The sequence below is a fragment of the Pseudorca crassidens genome, chromosome 10 (genome assembly GCF_039906515.1).
Source record: "Pseudorca crassidens isolate mPseCra1 chromosome 10, mPseCra1.hap1, whole genome shotgun sequence".
In the NCBI taxonomy this organism is placed as follows: Eukaryota; Metazoa; Chordata; class Mammalia; order Artiodactyla; family Delphinidae; genus Pseudorca; species Pseudorca crassidens.
The window spans coordinates 84,124,638-84,139,568 of record NC_090305.1 but is presented as its reverse complement, the minus strand read 5'-3'; the positions used below and the strand labels follow the sequence as shown (position 1 = coordinate 84,139,568).

Genomic DNA, 14,931 nt, shown 5'->3' with positions numbered 1-14,931 from the left:
ATGGTACACAAGTCTCTTACATGGAAATGTGATCAATTGGGAGTTTGGGTTTGACATGTACACACTACTATATTTAAAATAGATAGCCAAGAAGGACCTACTGTATAGCACAGGGAGCTCTGCTCAGTATTCTGTAATGACCTAAATGGGAAAAGAATCTGAAAAAGAATAGATACATGTATATGTATTGCTATACACCTGAAACTAACACATTGTTAATCAACTATACTCCAATGTAAAATAAACATTTTTTAAAAAAGGAAATATGATGAAGATGCCTAAAAAGTAAGACCAGGCTCCAACAGGGAGGGTAGAGGAGCTAACCTGACTTTCCAAGGAAGCTGGATGGGCCACAAAGCTTATTATAGGCAGAGTTGTCCTAGAACAGACCGTCGGAAAAATACGACATTCCAGGTGTTTTGCTGAACATTGGCTTCAGTTATTTCAAGCACTGGGACTAGCTGAGTTAATATTCCTATCCTAAGGAGACGTTATCATGAATGGCATCCAAAAAAAATTAAAATAAACCCTGAGAACAAATAATAATCTTTCAGAGTTTACTTTTCCCAGAACTGTGATTATTATGGGCCACTAGTTTGTTTCTAAACAATCACACATTATAAAATAGTTTGTATCCTTAGGCTGTAATAATGTGTGTACATTCAGCTTTAGGAAGAAGCAGTGCCCAAGGCTTTTAAGAAATGAAGGAAATTGATGTTTTCATTTAGACTTTGTCATTTACTAGTTCTGCAACATGGGGGTAAAGCTGCTTCACTTCTTTGGATCTCAGTTTCTTCTTTGGTAAAACAAGGGAAATGACGTTCATACTGTCTAAAGATCCAGTCCACGGTTTTCCTTTCGTTTGGTTATTTTTTAGCTCGTTTCAGTGGAAATTTCTATAGAGGAACTATGAATATGAGTTTTCATGTGCTCAGCCAATGCTTGGGTCTTTTAGTCTGACAATCTGGGAAACCAGAGAAAAAAGGAACCATCTCTGGAAGAAGCAGTGGAAATATTCTGGCTTAAACTAGCCTGTTGCTAATGTGTTGATCTGTGGACACTCTGTCCAAGGCCATTTTAGTTTATCTTGAGAAAAGCTGTAACCAACCCAAGGACTCTTAGAACCCTGTTGGAGTTCAGCTGACATAGTTTTATGGTGATTTTGTTTTCCTCCATGAAATTCATTGATTACTACTCTGAATGGACTCAGTCAACTGTCTTATTTTCTTGCTGTGCTGACTGAAGAGGCATCTTTCCATTTGTAGGATTTTATTGCTTTAAGTATGAATTCTCTTCTCCTGGATATGTCTCCTGTGTTGGTTTTCTTCCCCCGTTTTCTTTTCGTTTTCTTTTTCCATAATCTTTAGCGGTGGTTATCAGGATAGTAGCAAAGACTTGCAAATTTTCTTAAATTCAGTACTGCGTTTTTTTAACACCAACCCCTGGCGTCAGGGGCATCTGCGTTTCTTCCTCTTTCTTGTTGTCTCTTGTGCAAGAAGGGAAACCAAAACAAGCCCTTGGAAGACACTGAACGTCATAGCTTGGAAAAGTTTATCGTCTTGCAGGATCCTTCAAGGGTTTCAGACCTTGGAGATGAGGACAGGAATCTGAGTGGCCTCAAAAATATTCTACTTTCAGGAAGACACTTGGATTCAACTAGGAGGCAAAGGCTGAGTGGTAGACAGTGAGGGCAGCCCCTCTCTTGCTACCAAGGAGATTTCAGAACTGGGCCTTGGCAAGGGCAGGTGGGGACACGGAGGGGGGAAATTCTCTCAACAATGACCACGGTGCTGAAATGCTGAGCTGCCATTACAGCTCAGGGAGATGTCCAGCTGGAAATATTTGAAAGGATTTTGATACCCCGTGGAAAACTCCAGAAGGGGCTCCAGGGTTATGGGTCACATATGTAGCCTTAAAGGCTACGTATGACAGAGTTGTTTTTGTATCAGCACTTGACAGGTGTGTCGTGGACAGCACGTCTGGCTCCTCGGGGGAGCTGACAAAATGTCAGGGCTCTACGCCCAGATTAGTTGAGCCGTCAGTCACTTCAGGCCCTTATACAAATAGTTTTGAGTCTCTGGGCCCTTCCTTTCCATTCAGGCTTTTTTCAAGTTAAACAAAGTCACTGACCATCACAAAGAAAATATTCATAGCATTGTATGGGGCACAAAAGGGCGCAAAATGGAACCGTTTACTTTGCTGTGTTTGGATTATAAACAAATATTCACACCTGTGCTGGGCCTCCGGCTGATGAAGAACTCAGCCAACTATTTGAAACAAACACATTTTCATACTTTTCATAACTCCCAGTCACTTTAGCGCAGATTGCCAAGACCGAAAATTAAAAGACGAAGAAGAAAAAAGAGCAAACAAAGTATTCTGTGGGTGATTAACCACAGGAGGAAAACTGCTAACTTGGCTGAAATTCATCACCACTCCGTGATCTATTCATTTCTCTATTCACCAACCTTGCTGGAGGTGAAATACTTTTAAGGGAGCCTTTAAAGAATTGCTGGCGCTGATAGATTGGTGCAACACATAAAATGAAAGAGCAGTGAATGCGTTTCACCACAGTATTCGTGCCAAGTGTTAAAGTTGGAAGAAAAAGCAAAGTCAGGAAAATGAACATGATCAATGTAGTACAACATGCGTCAGGTCAGCCTCACCAAGGGTAGTTTCTTGTTTTTAACTGTGGTCTGGTCAGCCCAGTAGCACAGTAACTCCATGGCACCCCAATACTGATTGGGTATCCAGCATTCCGACGTCTGCTGACTACATAGAGATGACTCCTGTCAACAAACAAACGAGCCCTTTGCTTCTTCGCTCTGTGAAGCAGAGTGAAGTTAAGTGCATCTTCTTGAAAGAGCTTTAAAGGTAATACCTGGCTGTTTTTAGAGCCATGAAGGCCACTGTTTCCTTGCTCAGTTTCCTCCCAGATCTGTGTAGAATTATTTGCTGGATTATGATTTCCTGGAATTCAGGGTTGGCTTAGGGATCGAGTTAGTTTGCTCAACGGTGCCAACTGGTAGCCAGACAGCACAGCAGACACAGCCAACGAGGTTCCTCGTGTGATGGTGGAGCGCCTTGGGTGGCCCTCATATTCACGTGGCTGACTCACCTGCAGACACCACAGGCAGGTCCAGAGCCACTGTCATATTTGGTGAATGTTAAAGAAAAAAATACATGGAGAGCGATTTCCTTAGATGAGATCTAGAGGAATTATATTAGACTTTGAGACTGAAAATTAGGCCCCTGGGTCTTCCTTCTCCCTGTAAACACTAGTTATGATTGCCACTCGCAAAGCTATTTTGTGGTCAGTCCCAAGGGTATTTTAAATGAATTTTATTTGAAACAGCATAAACATTCATGGAGTGTGGATGAGGCCAGACTCAAAAATGAATGAAGCAAGGATCCTGGCCCAGGGAAAGTTTTCTTCTATCAGGGTCTAAATAGTTTTCTTTGAGGCTAGCAGAGAAGGAGACTGATTCAGAAGAGATGTTAATCTAAGGCAGTGTTTCTCCACCTCGGCGCTGTTGACATTTTGGGCAGAAAGTTCTTCATTGTGGAGGCTGTCCTCTGCGTTATGAGATGTGGAGCGCATCCCTGGCCTCTACTCACTAGATCCCTGTAACACACACACACACACACACACACACAACCAGTTGTGACAACCAAAATTTTCTCATGCCATTGCCAAATGTCCCGTGAAGGCAAAAAAAACCCATCACCCTTAGTTGAAAAGCAGTCTTCTAAGGCATTGTTTCTCAAAGTTGAACCAAGGGCAAATTGCACCAGAATCACCTAGGTGCATGTTAAGAATACAGTTTCCCAGGCCTCACCGTGACCCTGCTGAATCCATGACTACCTAGAAGTAGGGCCCAGGAGTCTGCCTTTTAGCAAGTCCCCCAAGTAATTCTTATACTCACATAGCTGTTAAGAAAGGCCCTGCAGGCATAAATGCTACCTATTTGGTAAAGTTACCTTTCTGATCAAAGGACAGAGTATTACTAACGTTTAAGGGCCGCTCTTGGGAACTTGGAATTATGTATTTCTATAGACACAATTCACGGCTGATTTTCCTGTACTGAATCTTGCTCTGTGTCATATTATATTGCAGAGAGGCTCCAGACCAGTGCATCTCCATCTTGACTGTACATTAGAGTCAATCACCTGAGGAGCTTTAAAAATCACAGATGCATAAGCTTTACCGCCTGGAGAGTCTAATTTGGTTGGACTGGGATATGGCCTGGGCATTAAGATTTTTTTAAATCTCATTAGGTGGCTCTAATATGTTTCCAAAGTTGAGAACCGCTGTCCTGAACCAGAGATTCTCAAACTTGAATGTGTTGATACAAACCCACAGATGATGATGCAAAGAGTAATAAAACAGGTCCCTGCTCTACAAAGTTGTCTAAGTTGATCACAAATCCCTGGTCACAAGCTTGCAGAAAACAGAAAGGCATCCCCAAAAGATAGAAATGGTCAATGAGTCCAGAATGTGTGAGAATTTGAACCTAATGAGATTTTTTTTTTCATGTTTTACTCTTTGGGGCAATAAGCTAATGAGTTAAAGCAGGGAGGTCATGAAAGTACCAAAAGGCAGCCAGTCTTCTTAGGGATTGTTCCTCTTAAAGAGACTGATATTAAACGTGAGGGTCAGAAGCTCAAAGGCGTGACCTCCAGTGACACACATGGATAGCACCAAACCCACAGAGAGCCCAGTTCAAACACTGGCCACTGGGTGTTGGCCTGGCCCTGCCTGCGTGGACTCAGGCCATCCCCTGTTCTCTGACTGGACAAGCTCTTAGGAGGCCCACCAGAAAGTCAGTTCACTCTTCCTTTTCAAGTGTATTTCACTCAAGCTGGTCACACCTACAATAATAAACTCTGAGATTCCATGTCCCAAACACCTGTCTTTCCTATTTCCCTCCTACTTTGTGGCAGCCACGCTCACTGTGATCTCTTGAGAGACATTTATGAACAGATCACACCATCGTTATTTCTGACATGCTGGGGCTTCGCAGACACGGGAACAATATTTGAATCCCAGCCCTGCCGTGGGGAAGTTGCCTAGGCCTTTCTGAGCGTCATTTTCCTCCTCTTTGCAATTGGGTTGCTAGAGTCATCCTGAGGATTCAGTTCCACCCCCTCCCCTTCACTGAGGTGGATCTTCCTTTTATTAAAGTTTCAGCTTAAATCTACGCCCCCATCACTGAGGTCTTTCTTAACTACCCAGTGGTTCTCTGTCACATTACTGTGTGTTAATTCCCTGCATAAAACTGACTCTGTTGTGTGTTTGTTTGTTTATGAGCTTGTTGGTTGTCTCCTCTTGCTAGAACAGAAGCTTCAAGAAAAGCAGACGTGTCTTGTTCACTGCTGTATCTTTAGCACCTAGAATGATGCCTGGTACACAGGAGGCTCTCAAGAACTACTGATGGACTCAAACATACCAAGGACCTCATACAGTGCCAGGCACTCAATAGGTGCTCGTGAAATGATAGTCATGATTATTATTTCTAATTAAATTTCTTTGAGATGACGGAAGATTCTGATCCAGAAAATCTCCCTGTGTTCACAAAGGAGGTGATAGAGGTGCCATGACTGTGAGACTGGTTATTAATTAGGGGTCAAGGAACAAAACTTGGTTGATATTATTTCAAATATTTCTAGTACAACATTTAATGCTGTCTATTCTGTTTTCTATAGTGCTAATAAAACATGATTATAATTTTAAAATGAATTCTATCATAGACAATAACAAGAGATAGAGTGCCGCCTTGATTTCTCTCTTTTCATCCGACATTTTTTTCCTGCTTCACTGATCTCAGGTCGCTGATAATTGGTTCATGTTGCTTGCTTCTAGCAGCCCCCAAACTAATAACCTCATTGATTTTGCTTCCATCTCACCTCAGGCTCACCTCAGAGCCATAAATCTGAGCCTCAACCTATAGCAAGAATTTTTTCCTGAAGTTGATGTTCAAAATCATAGCCCAGCCAGGGCCACACACAGTCTCATGAAAAGCATGGTAGATTTGGGCAGAAGCAGTTTGGTGTTAGTTGTTTTTTGTTTGGGGGATTTTTTGGTTTTTTGTGTATTTTTTACATCTGTATTATAATTGAAGAGGATTAAGCAGAGTTCTTAACAGAGCTAGAGTCCTAGAACAAAAGTTCTAGGCTTTTGTTGAAGGCTCTGGAACTAATCTGGGGCTGACCTTGAGCTCTAAGAGTGATAGCCCTCAGAATCTGACAGGAAATAATATTTATAAAAGTCCAACATGCCTTTGAATAAGAAAGTCAGAACAGAGATAATGATGTATAAAAACCAGAAAAATTGTACTCCCTTCTTTTATTACAAATGAGAGAATACGTCTGACTGTTATTACGGCCACCACTGAGTATGGGGTCTACATTGTGACTGTTTTACAGCCGTTTCACTGAGGGTCTGGAGAGGGTGGTTGTATGAACTGCATCCTTGGCTTGACCATTTGTATTTAAAACTCACACTTGATTACAGCCAGAGCCAGAAACTTTTAAGGAATAGAAATGTGGTTCACTTCTCATTTTCTGTGGTTCACCCCTCCGTGTGCCACACTCAGATCTTTTTCAGCAAAGAGACATGAACCAAGACAAAAGAAACAACAACAATGATCCTATTAGCAGCTGTTACTTACTGAGCATATACTATGTGTGATGCTCTGAGCTACAGGCATTCTGTATGTGATGTCATAGTCAAACCTTCTTCCCCTTTTTTTCTAATAGAAATGTTAGAATTATTCAGGGGTCTCTGCCACAGTTTACTTTGTATAAAGAACTACCCACACAGTGTGTGTGAAGTCTATGTAATGCATAACCTCTCCCAAGATACGGTATGGACTGGAAAGATACACAGATTCAAAAAAATCAAAATAGGCAAAGGATGTACATTCAGGAACGTTCACTGCATCATTATTTATATGAGCAAAAAAAGAAAAAATCTGAAATGATTGTCAAATAAGAGACTGGTTGGCTAGGGACTTCCCTGGCCGTCCAGTGGTTAAGACTTTGCCTTCCAATGCAGTGGGTGCAGGTTCGATCCCTGGTCGGGGAGCTAAGATCCCACATGCCTCGTGACCAAAAAACCAGAATATAAAACAGAAGCAATATTGTAACAAATTCAATAAAGACTTTAAAAAAAAAAGAGAGAGAGACTGGTTGGGTAAATTATGACACATTTCATATCAACAATACCATGCAGCTATTAAAAATTATGTAAATATTAATTGAGACAAAAACATGTCTGGTGAGACACAAATATTTGCACATTCACACACACACACACACACACACACACACACTTACACACACATATACATCCATCCCTATTTTTGGAAATTTGTACACATGCAGGTATGGCCAGAGAAGTGCTTTCAGGGCTGGTCACTAAATCATTGACCTACTCATCGCACATTAGGGACAGAAGGATACTGGGTGATCTTCACCTGCTTCTTTGTACTTTTCTACAGTTTGACAAGTTTTTAATGAGCTTATGAATGTGTATGATGTTTAAAAACAGACTTTATTTTGTATAGTTTTAGGTTCACAGCAAAATTGAGCTAAGAGTGCCCACATTTCTCCTGCCCACACACATGCAGCTTCCCCTACTACCAACATCCCTCACCAGAGGGGACATGTTTACAATCGATGAACCTACACTGACACATCCTCATCACCCAAAATTCATAGTGTACATTAGGGTTCACTCTTGGTATTATGCATTCTATGGGTGTGATTTTTAAAAAAAAAAAAAAAACAAGAAAACCACTAAAAGTATTTTAAAGGTTTTATGGATTAATGAAATATTCTGAGTTATCACTAGAAACCGGATGTTTATGCTGTCATCCTGTCTCCACCTACCCCCATCTCTTTGGGATTCCTAAATGAGGATGAGTCATTCAAAGGGAAAGGGTGGGTTTAACTACAGCAATATTTTATTTATACATGTTCTCCCTGCCTTTGGGCTGTTTGAGAAGCTTAAATAAGCCAGCTACTCCCCGCCTTTCCCTTAGCCTGTGTCCCCGTGGATCAAAAGAAGCTGAACTTGAAGTTGTGGTTTTAGGGGCTGGGAAGATAAGAAAGAGCAATGATAAGGCAGAAAGAGAGGTCTAGTTGGCAATTCCTAGGACAAAACTTCAAATTGTAGGGGCAAACTTTGGGGCATACGCCATGATGTTTTAGACCCTGGAAATAGGGTTTGGGTTGTATTTCAGTGGTATCCTCTGCATTCTCCATTCCCACAGGTGGAAAAATGGGGAGAATAGTTTCAACATGAAAGCCCTGAACTTAAGATTCTGGAGAGCAAGATAAATGTCACGTTGTCCTTATATTCTCAAGATCCCACTTAAAGCCTGGCCTTTAGTCAGCGCTCAGTAAATGTGTGAATGGACGGGAGAAGCAAGGAGACGAAAAGGGGAAAGGCAAGGGGGTCAAAGGGCAGGAGGCTTTATATTATAGAGCAGTTAGCACCCACCTTGGGGTGAGATCCATTACTTTGTAACAAACTCTCCATGACTTAAAGAATGTTTGTGTTCTTAAAGCTAACTTTGACCACACCTCACCTTGTCATCCACATTTGGCTTCTTCTTGTACGTGGTTCTCCAATGAAAATGAAATTTAATTTACTCTTTCCTCCCTTTTCTCCCACCACCTTCCAAATACCACCAACTCCCTTTCCGTTGGAAATGACAAACAAAATAATTGTTCATTGCACACCGGTTAGGATTATGTAAACCAACTTTGGCTTACAATAGGATTCTCTAAAATTCTGACTACAGGATATCAACTCTTTCTCTAGCTCTTGATCACTGAGAACTCTGTGGTCCGCATTCCCGTGCTTTTGTTGGGAAGAACAGCAGAGTGGAAAGAACATGGGTTTGAATCCTGCCTGTGCATCTCAATAGCTGTGTGTCCTTGGGTAAGTTATTGGAACTCTCTGAGTGTCCATTTTCTCATTTGTAGAAGGGTGAAAAGAACTCTATTAGATTGTGAGGATTATATTAAATGAGCATCTGGAAACTGCTGTTTAAATTATTATCTTTCCAGCAAGGCCGTGTTGCCAAAACAGTGAAGGAGGATCCCATTTTTCAGTTTCTCCATTTCAGTAAGAGGAGAGAGGATGGCCAGAAGCTTCAACCCTTCTTTGAAAATATTTATTTAACATTTTTGGAAGTCAGGGCTGGGTTTTAAGGAAGGCCTAGGAGGTCTGGACGCTTGGGTCTGATGAACTCAGTGAGAGACACCTGGCTCCAAATTTTTACGCAGGGAGGTAACTTTAAAAACAAAAAAGGCACACCACCTGCTGATTTCTTTATTGGGAAACCAAGAATTATATAACTCCAAATCATAAACAATCCGCATGTGAAATGCGAAGGCATAGAGGGGACAAGTTTTGTCAAGTTTATGGGCATTCTGAGACCTGTAACCGCAGAACAAGCACAGGTGAAGAAATATTCAGTTGTAAGGCTGCTGGATGCCAAGTCAGAACCTCAGGATAAGCTTGAGGCAGTGAGATTGTGTTATCCGGCTCTGGCCTGGGAGAGTGGAAGGGCAGTGCAGTAGGAAGCCTGGAGGGAGAATACTTTGATCGGTCAACAAGTTAGTTTATGGAAAATTATCTCAGATCATTAACTTAGTGGCCATCCAGCAGAAGGAGTTACAGTGAGCAGTAACATCTTGGGGGTTGATGACGTCATGATATGAACTGTTGGCTACTTTTCATTGATAGGGAAAGCAGGTGTGTAAATATCCATGAACCCAGCTCAATGTGAGGCGTGTTTTCTTTTAAAGGCTCTCATTTGGCATCAGAACATCTTTCCCTTAGACCAAAGATCAGCAAACGTTTTCTGTAAAGAGCCAGAGAGTAAACGTTCTCAGCGTTGCAGGCCATACGGTCACTATCAAAACTATTCAACTCTGCTGTCATGAATGCAGCCAGAGATAATTCATAAACAAACAAGCATGACTGCCTTCCAGTGAAATGTATTTGTAAAAACAGGTTATGAGCCAGACTTAGTCAATGGGCCATAGTTTGCTGACTCCTGCTCTGGACTAATAGTCTCTATTTTGGTCACCCCAGACCCTAAACTGCTTATTTTACCGGCTGACCTCATATTCTTATTGTTCAAGAAGAATTTACTTTGTCTTTTGAGTACAGTGGATTTGTGTTGGGTGTTTCGAATCTGTGACTTTAGTCCAGGAAATATTCCTACCATAAAAATAGCACAATAAGATTATCTCTTCCTTTCTGACGTTTTTTCCCCTTGGGAGATCTTCAGGACATGGCTATAAACCGCCTAGTTCAACTTGTATCTCTAGTTTTAATCCTATTTTTCAACACATTCTCCAAGCACCAATAAACCTCCATCTTTCACACAGTAGAGAGGTTTTTTTTCAAAGGCACTGGTTGAACAAAGACAAGCAAGTTTATCAATGTACACTACAGAGTAACTTGCTACTCATGTGTTCAGTGAATGTTAGATGAATGAAAAAGTGAGCAAGTGAAGGAAGAAAGGGAGGAGGGAGCAAGGAAGGAGGGAGGAAAGGAGGAAAGAGCAAAGTTATGGTGCATCATTGAGTCAGTGATTTAATGTGTTTGCCAGATCGATACTTCTGGTTCTTTTACAGGTAGATTTATAGGCAAGGGCTTTCTGGTTACACGTTTAGTTTATAAGATTCATCAGAAATAGACTCACAGACATAAAAAACAAAGTTACAGTTACCAAAGGGGAAAGAGGGAGAGGGATAAATTAGGAACTTGGGATTTACATATACACACTACTATATATAAAATAAACAACAAGAACCTACTGTATAGCACAGGGAACTATATTCAATACCTTGTAATAACCTATAATGGAAAAGAATCTGAACTATATACACACACACATAATTGAATCACTTTGCTGTATCCCTGAAACATTGTAAATCAACTGTACTTCAGTTTTTTTCATTTTTATTTTATATTGGAGTATAGATGTTGTGTTAGTTTCAGGTGTACAGCGGAGTAATTGTTATACATATATCCACTCTTTTTCAGATTCTTTACCCATATAGATTATTACAGAGTATTAGGTAGAGTTCCCTGAGCTATAGTCCTTGTTGATTACCTGTTTTATATATAGTAGTGTGTATATGTTAATCCTAACCTCCGAATTTATCCCTCCCCTCCACCTTTCCACTTTGGTAACCATAAATTTGTTTTCTATGTCTGTGAGTCTGTTTCTCTTTTGTAAATAAGTTCATTTGTATCGTTTTTTTAGATTCCACATATAAGTGATATCATATGATGTTTGTCTGACTTATATACTTCAGTTAAAAAAAAAGATTCATTAATAAGTGTGCTTGCTTCAGCAGCACATATACTAAAATTGGAACAATGCAGAGAAGATTAGCATGGCCCCTGTGCAAGGATGACGCGTAAATTCATGAAGCATTCCTAATTTTTATGATCTTATTTGCAAAGCAGAAATAGAGTCACAGATGTAGAGAACAAACGTATGGATACCAAGGCGGGGTGAGGGGGGGCGTGCGATAAATTGGGAGATTGGGATTGAGAACCTACTTTAAATGAGAACCTACTGTGTAGCACAAGGAACTCTACTCTGTGCTCTGTGGTGACCCAAATGGGAAGGAAATCCAAAAGAGAGGGGATATACGTATTCATCTGGCTGATTCACTTTGCTGTACAGCAGAAACTGTTACAGGAGTCCCACTCCCCTGCAAATAAAAAAACCCTTTTACAGAAAAAATTAAATTAAATTAATTAAAAATTCGTCAATAAGGAGAGAATCATTCATTTACTCAACACATATTCATTCAGGAGTTTCCTTGTGCTATGACTTGGGGATATAGTGATGAACAAACTAGACAGAATCCCTGCCCTCATGGAGCTTAACATTCTATTGGCAAAGGTGGCCAATAAACAAACAAGTCAGTATATAATAAGGTGCCCGGTGATTGGCTTCCAGGCTCACTCCAGAACTATCGACACTTGCCATTGCTTCTCCCTCATCAATTATTTGCCAAAGACGCAACCCCAGCCCTTTTCTTCCACTTCCCTCCTGCAGAAGAGACCTGCACAGTCATCACAGGGTAAAGTTGGGACCATAAAACAGTGAGAATTGGGATAGATTCCCAGACACTGCAGATAGCTCTCTTGCTTCAGCACCGCTGGGAGGAAGGAGGTGCTTCTTTCTAGCGATTTGAACTCTCCCAAGCTGGAAGCCTGCGGCGAAGTGTAAAGTGTTGGTGACAACTTCAGTAACTAGAGCCAGGGGGCTGTCCTGGCAGCTTGAAGCTTGTGCCATCTCGGGACCATATCAATAGCACCAACACAAACATGGCCGGTGCCCGTGGCAGTGACAGTCCCGGGGACATCTTCTTTTTCTCTCCCCAAGCCCCACGGCCTAGAGCCCATGCCTAGAGCCTGGGCTCCTGAGGAGATAAACAGAAAAGGGGATTAGTAGCCAACACGGAGAGGAACGATCAAGGCTGTTTGCTGCTGCGCTAGCCAGACCAGCCTCTGCTTGTCCAGACAAAGCCAGACAGGGGCCAGAGCCCTGCTCACTCTCTCCTCCACCACACTGACCCTCAGACCTCTTACTGGAGAGAGAGGAAAATAAGATGACTGCAAGTGTCCCAACGTTGGGTCTTTCTAGATGCACTCTTGCACCAGGCTTGTGATATACTCCATTGTTCTCTGGGAAAGTTTGGGAGAGCGACAGGAGTAAAATGAAGGAGAGAGTTTGTGTTGGGGAGGGCACACCAAGGTGGACACGTAGACATACCAGAGATGTTGGGAAGAGCATTCCTACATACCGCACAAGCCCAGGAAGATAGAAACCCACCTCTTCTTTTGTGGGTCCTGTCTCTGACTAGAGCAAATGCTCGTGAAAAGTAAAAGCATGCAACCCTGCCCCCCAAACGTGTACAAAGCAAGTCGCTGGTCTATAGAAATCAAAGTACAGAGGGTAGCCTTTAAGAGCATAGATCCTTAGTTCCAGTCCCAGCTCTACCGCTTCCTAGCTGTGCAACTTTAGGTGAGTTACTCAGTTCCTCTCAGCTTCAAGTTCTCCATCCATGAAATGGAAATGACGGTAGTCCCTGTACCTTGGGATTCATATGGGAATTAAATGTAGGATTTATGAGAATTGTGCAGCAACCACAGAGGCCAGGAACATAGGAAACAGTCTATAAATGGCAGCTGTGAGTCACGAAAAACTACATTACCCATGTGTATCAACAGAGCTGATTTTTTTAGACCTATAAAAAACCTATTAAATTGGTTTTATTTTTTTCTATTTGATGTAAAACGCTGTGACACTGAGTTTAGGGAAAGACAGTGAATTGCATTCGTCTGATTATTCATGTAGTCTATTTATGTAGTTGGATGATAAAGTTTTGACCAAAGAGAGCGTAAGAAACAGCATAGCAAATCGTGGTAAGTTGCCTCAGTTTTTGGGTAAACTTAGGGAGGCTCAGCCATGAAAGTAAATTCATTCTCTCATCAAATATTTATTAAGCCCTCTTCCACATGCCAGGCAAAGATGAATAAGAAGTAACCCCAACGTTGAAGATTTTGAAATCCAGTAAGAGAGAAAAGGGAAGAACACACATATACAGCAGATACAAGTGCCCCCAAAGAGATACAGAAGTCGCATGAGGACCTCAAAGGAAAGTTAAGTCATATTTAGGTATTGAGACACAAAAGTTTTCATGAAAGAGGTGAATTTCAAAGTGGGCTATGACAGAACTGAAAGATTAAACAGAAGGAGGAAGGAGCATTGCAAGAGGCAGAAACAATAAGAGCAAAGCTTTTGTCCATTTTTTCCGTTTGAGTAAGATGCAGGGCAAACGGTGGGAAGATGAAGGGAGAAGGCTGAGCTGAGAGAAAAAAATGGAGAGATTTGAACACAGGCTTACAGAACTTAGACTTTATTTGATAAGGCATTGATAGATGGTACTTTAGGAAGATCAGCTTTTATCAGTATAAAGCAAGGAGAAACCCAGGGCAAGGAGATTCAGTTAAGACGCTTTTACAATTTTACAACTAAGATGTGGTGAAAAGTAATGAAAAAGTGAAGTCCAGTTGGAGTGGTGGACAGTCGGAGAGACAGAGGCCGAAATCGTTGGACAATGGTATCTTCAGACCTTGATATCACTTATGTGACAGACACTGGTGGCTCTGCAGTTATGAGCCTGGGTCAGTGGGAGAACAGTGGTACCTTTAATAGGATGGGGAAGTCAGGCCCATCAGAGGAGGGAGACTGTGAGCTCTGAGCCTGGTTCAGTTATTGATATTACTATCCACTCACCTACCCAAGCCTGATGCCATCACAGATGTCTCCCACTTTCTACCATTCCTTAAGTTATTGTACCAGTTAGCTACGGCTGCCTAACAAATTACCCCCAAATTTAAGCAGCATAAAACAACCACCAGTTATCATATCACACAATTTCTGATAGTCAGTCATCCAGTCAAGACTTAGCAGAGTAGTTCTGACTCAGGGTCTTTCATGAGGCAGCACTCAAGCTGTTGCCAGGGATGCAGGCGTCTCAAGGCTCAACTAGAACTGGAGAACCCCCTTCCCAGCTCCCTCACGTTGTTGGCAGGCCTCAGTTTCTTGCTGGCTACTGGCTGGAGGCTTTAGTCTCCTGCCACGTGGGTGTCTCCTTAGGGCAGCTCCCAACATGGCAGCTGGTTTTCCCCAAGCAAGTGATCCAAGAGATAGAGCTCAAGATGGAAAGCACAGTCTCTTGGAACCTAATCTTGGGAGTGATCTGTCATCACTTCTACCATGTGCTATTGGTCATCCTGACCACCCCTGGCACAATGTGAGAGGAAACTATGCAAGAGCATGATATCAGGAGGCAGGCATCATCAGGGGCCATCTCCAA

The 14,931-nt window shown here is 41.8% G+C and overlaps 1 long non-coding RNA gene and 1 other non-coding gene across 2 annotated transcripts in view; both read left to right on the top strand.

Moving 5' to 3' along the window:
- LOC137233130 (uncharacterized) overlaps positions 1-14,931 on the top strand; it is a 286,294-nt gene that overhangs the window by 200,297 nt on the left and 71,066 nt on the right. The window lies entirely within an intron of this gene.
- On the top strand, positions 11,373-11,479 carry LOC137233210 (U6 spliceosomal RNA). The gene has a single exon (XR_010947372.1). It is a non-coding gene; the product is annotated as a U6 spliceosomal RNA (small nuclear RNA).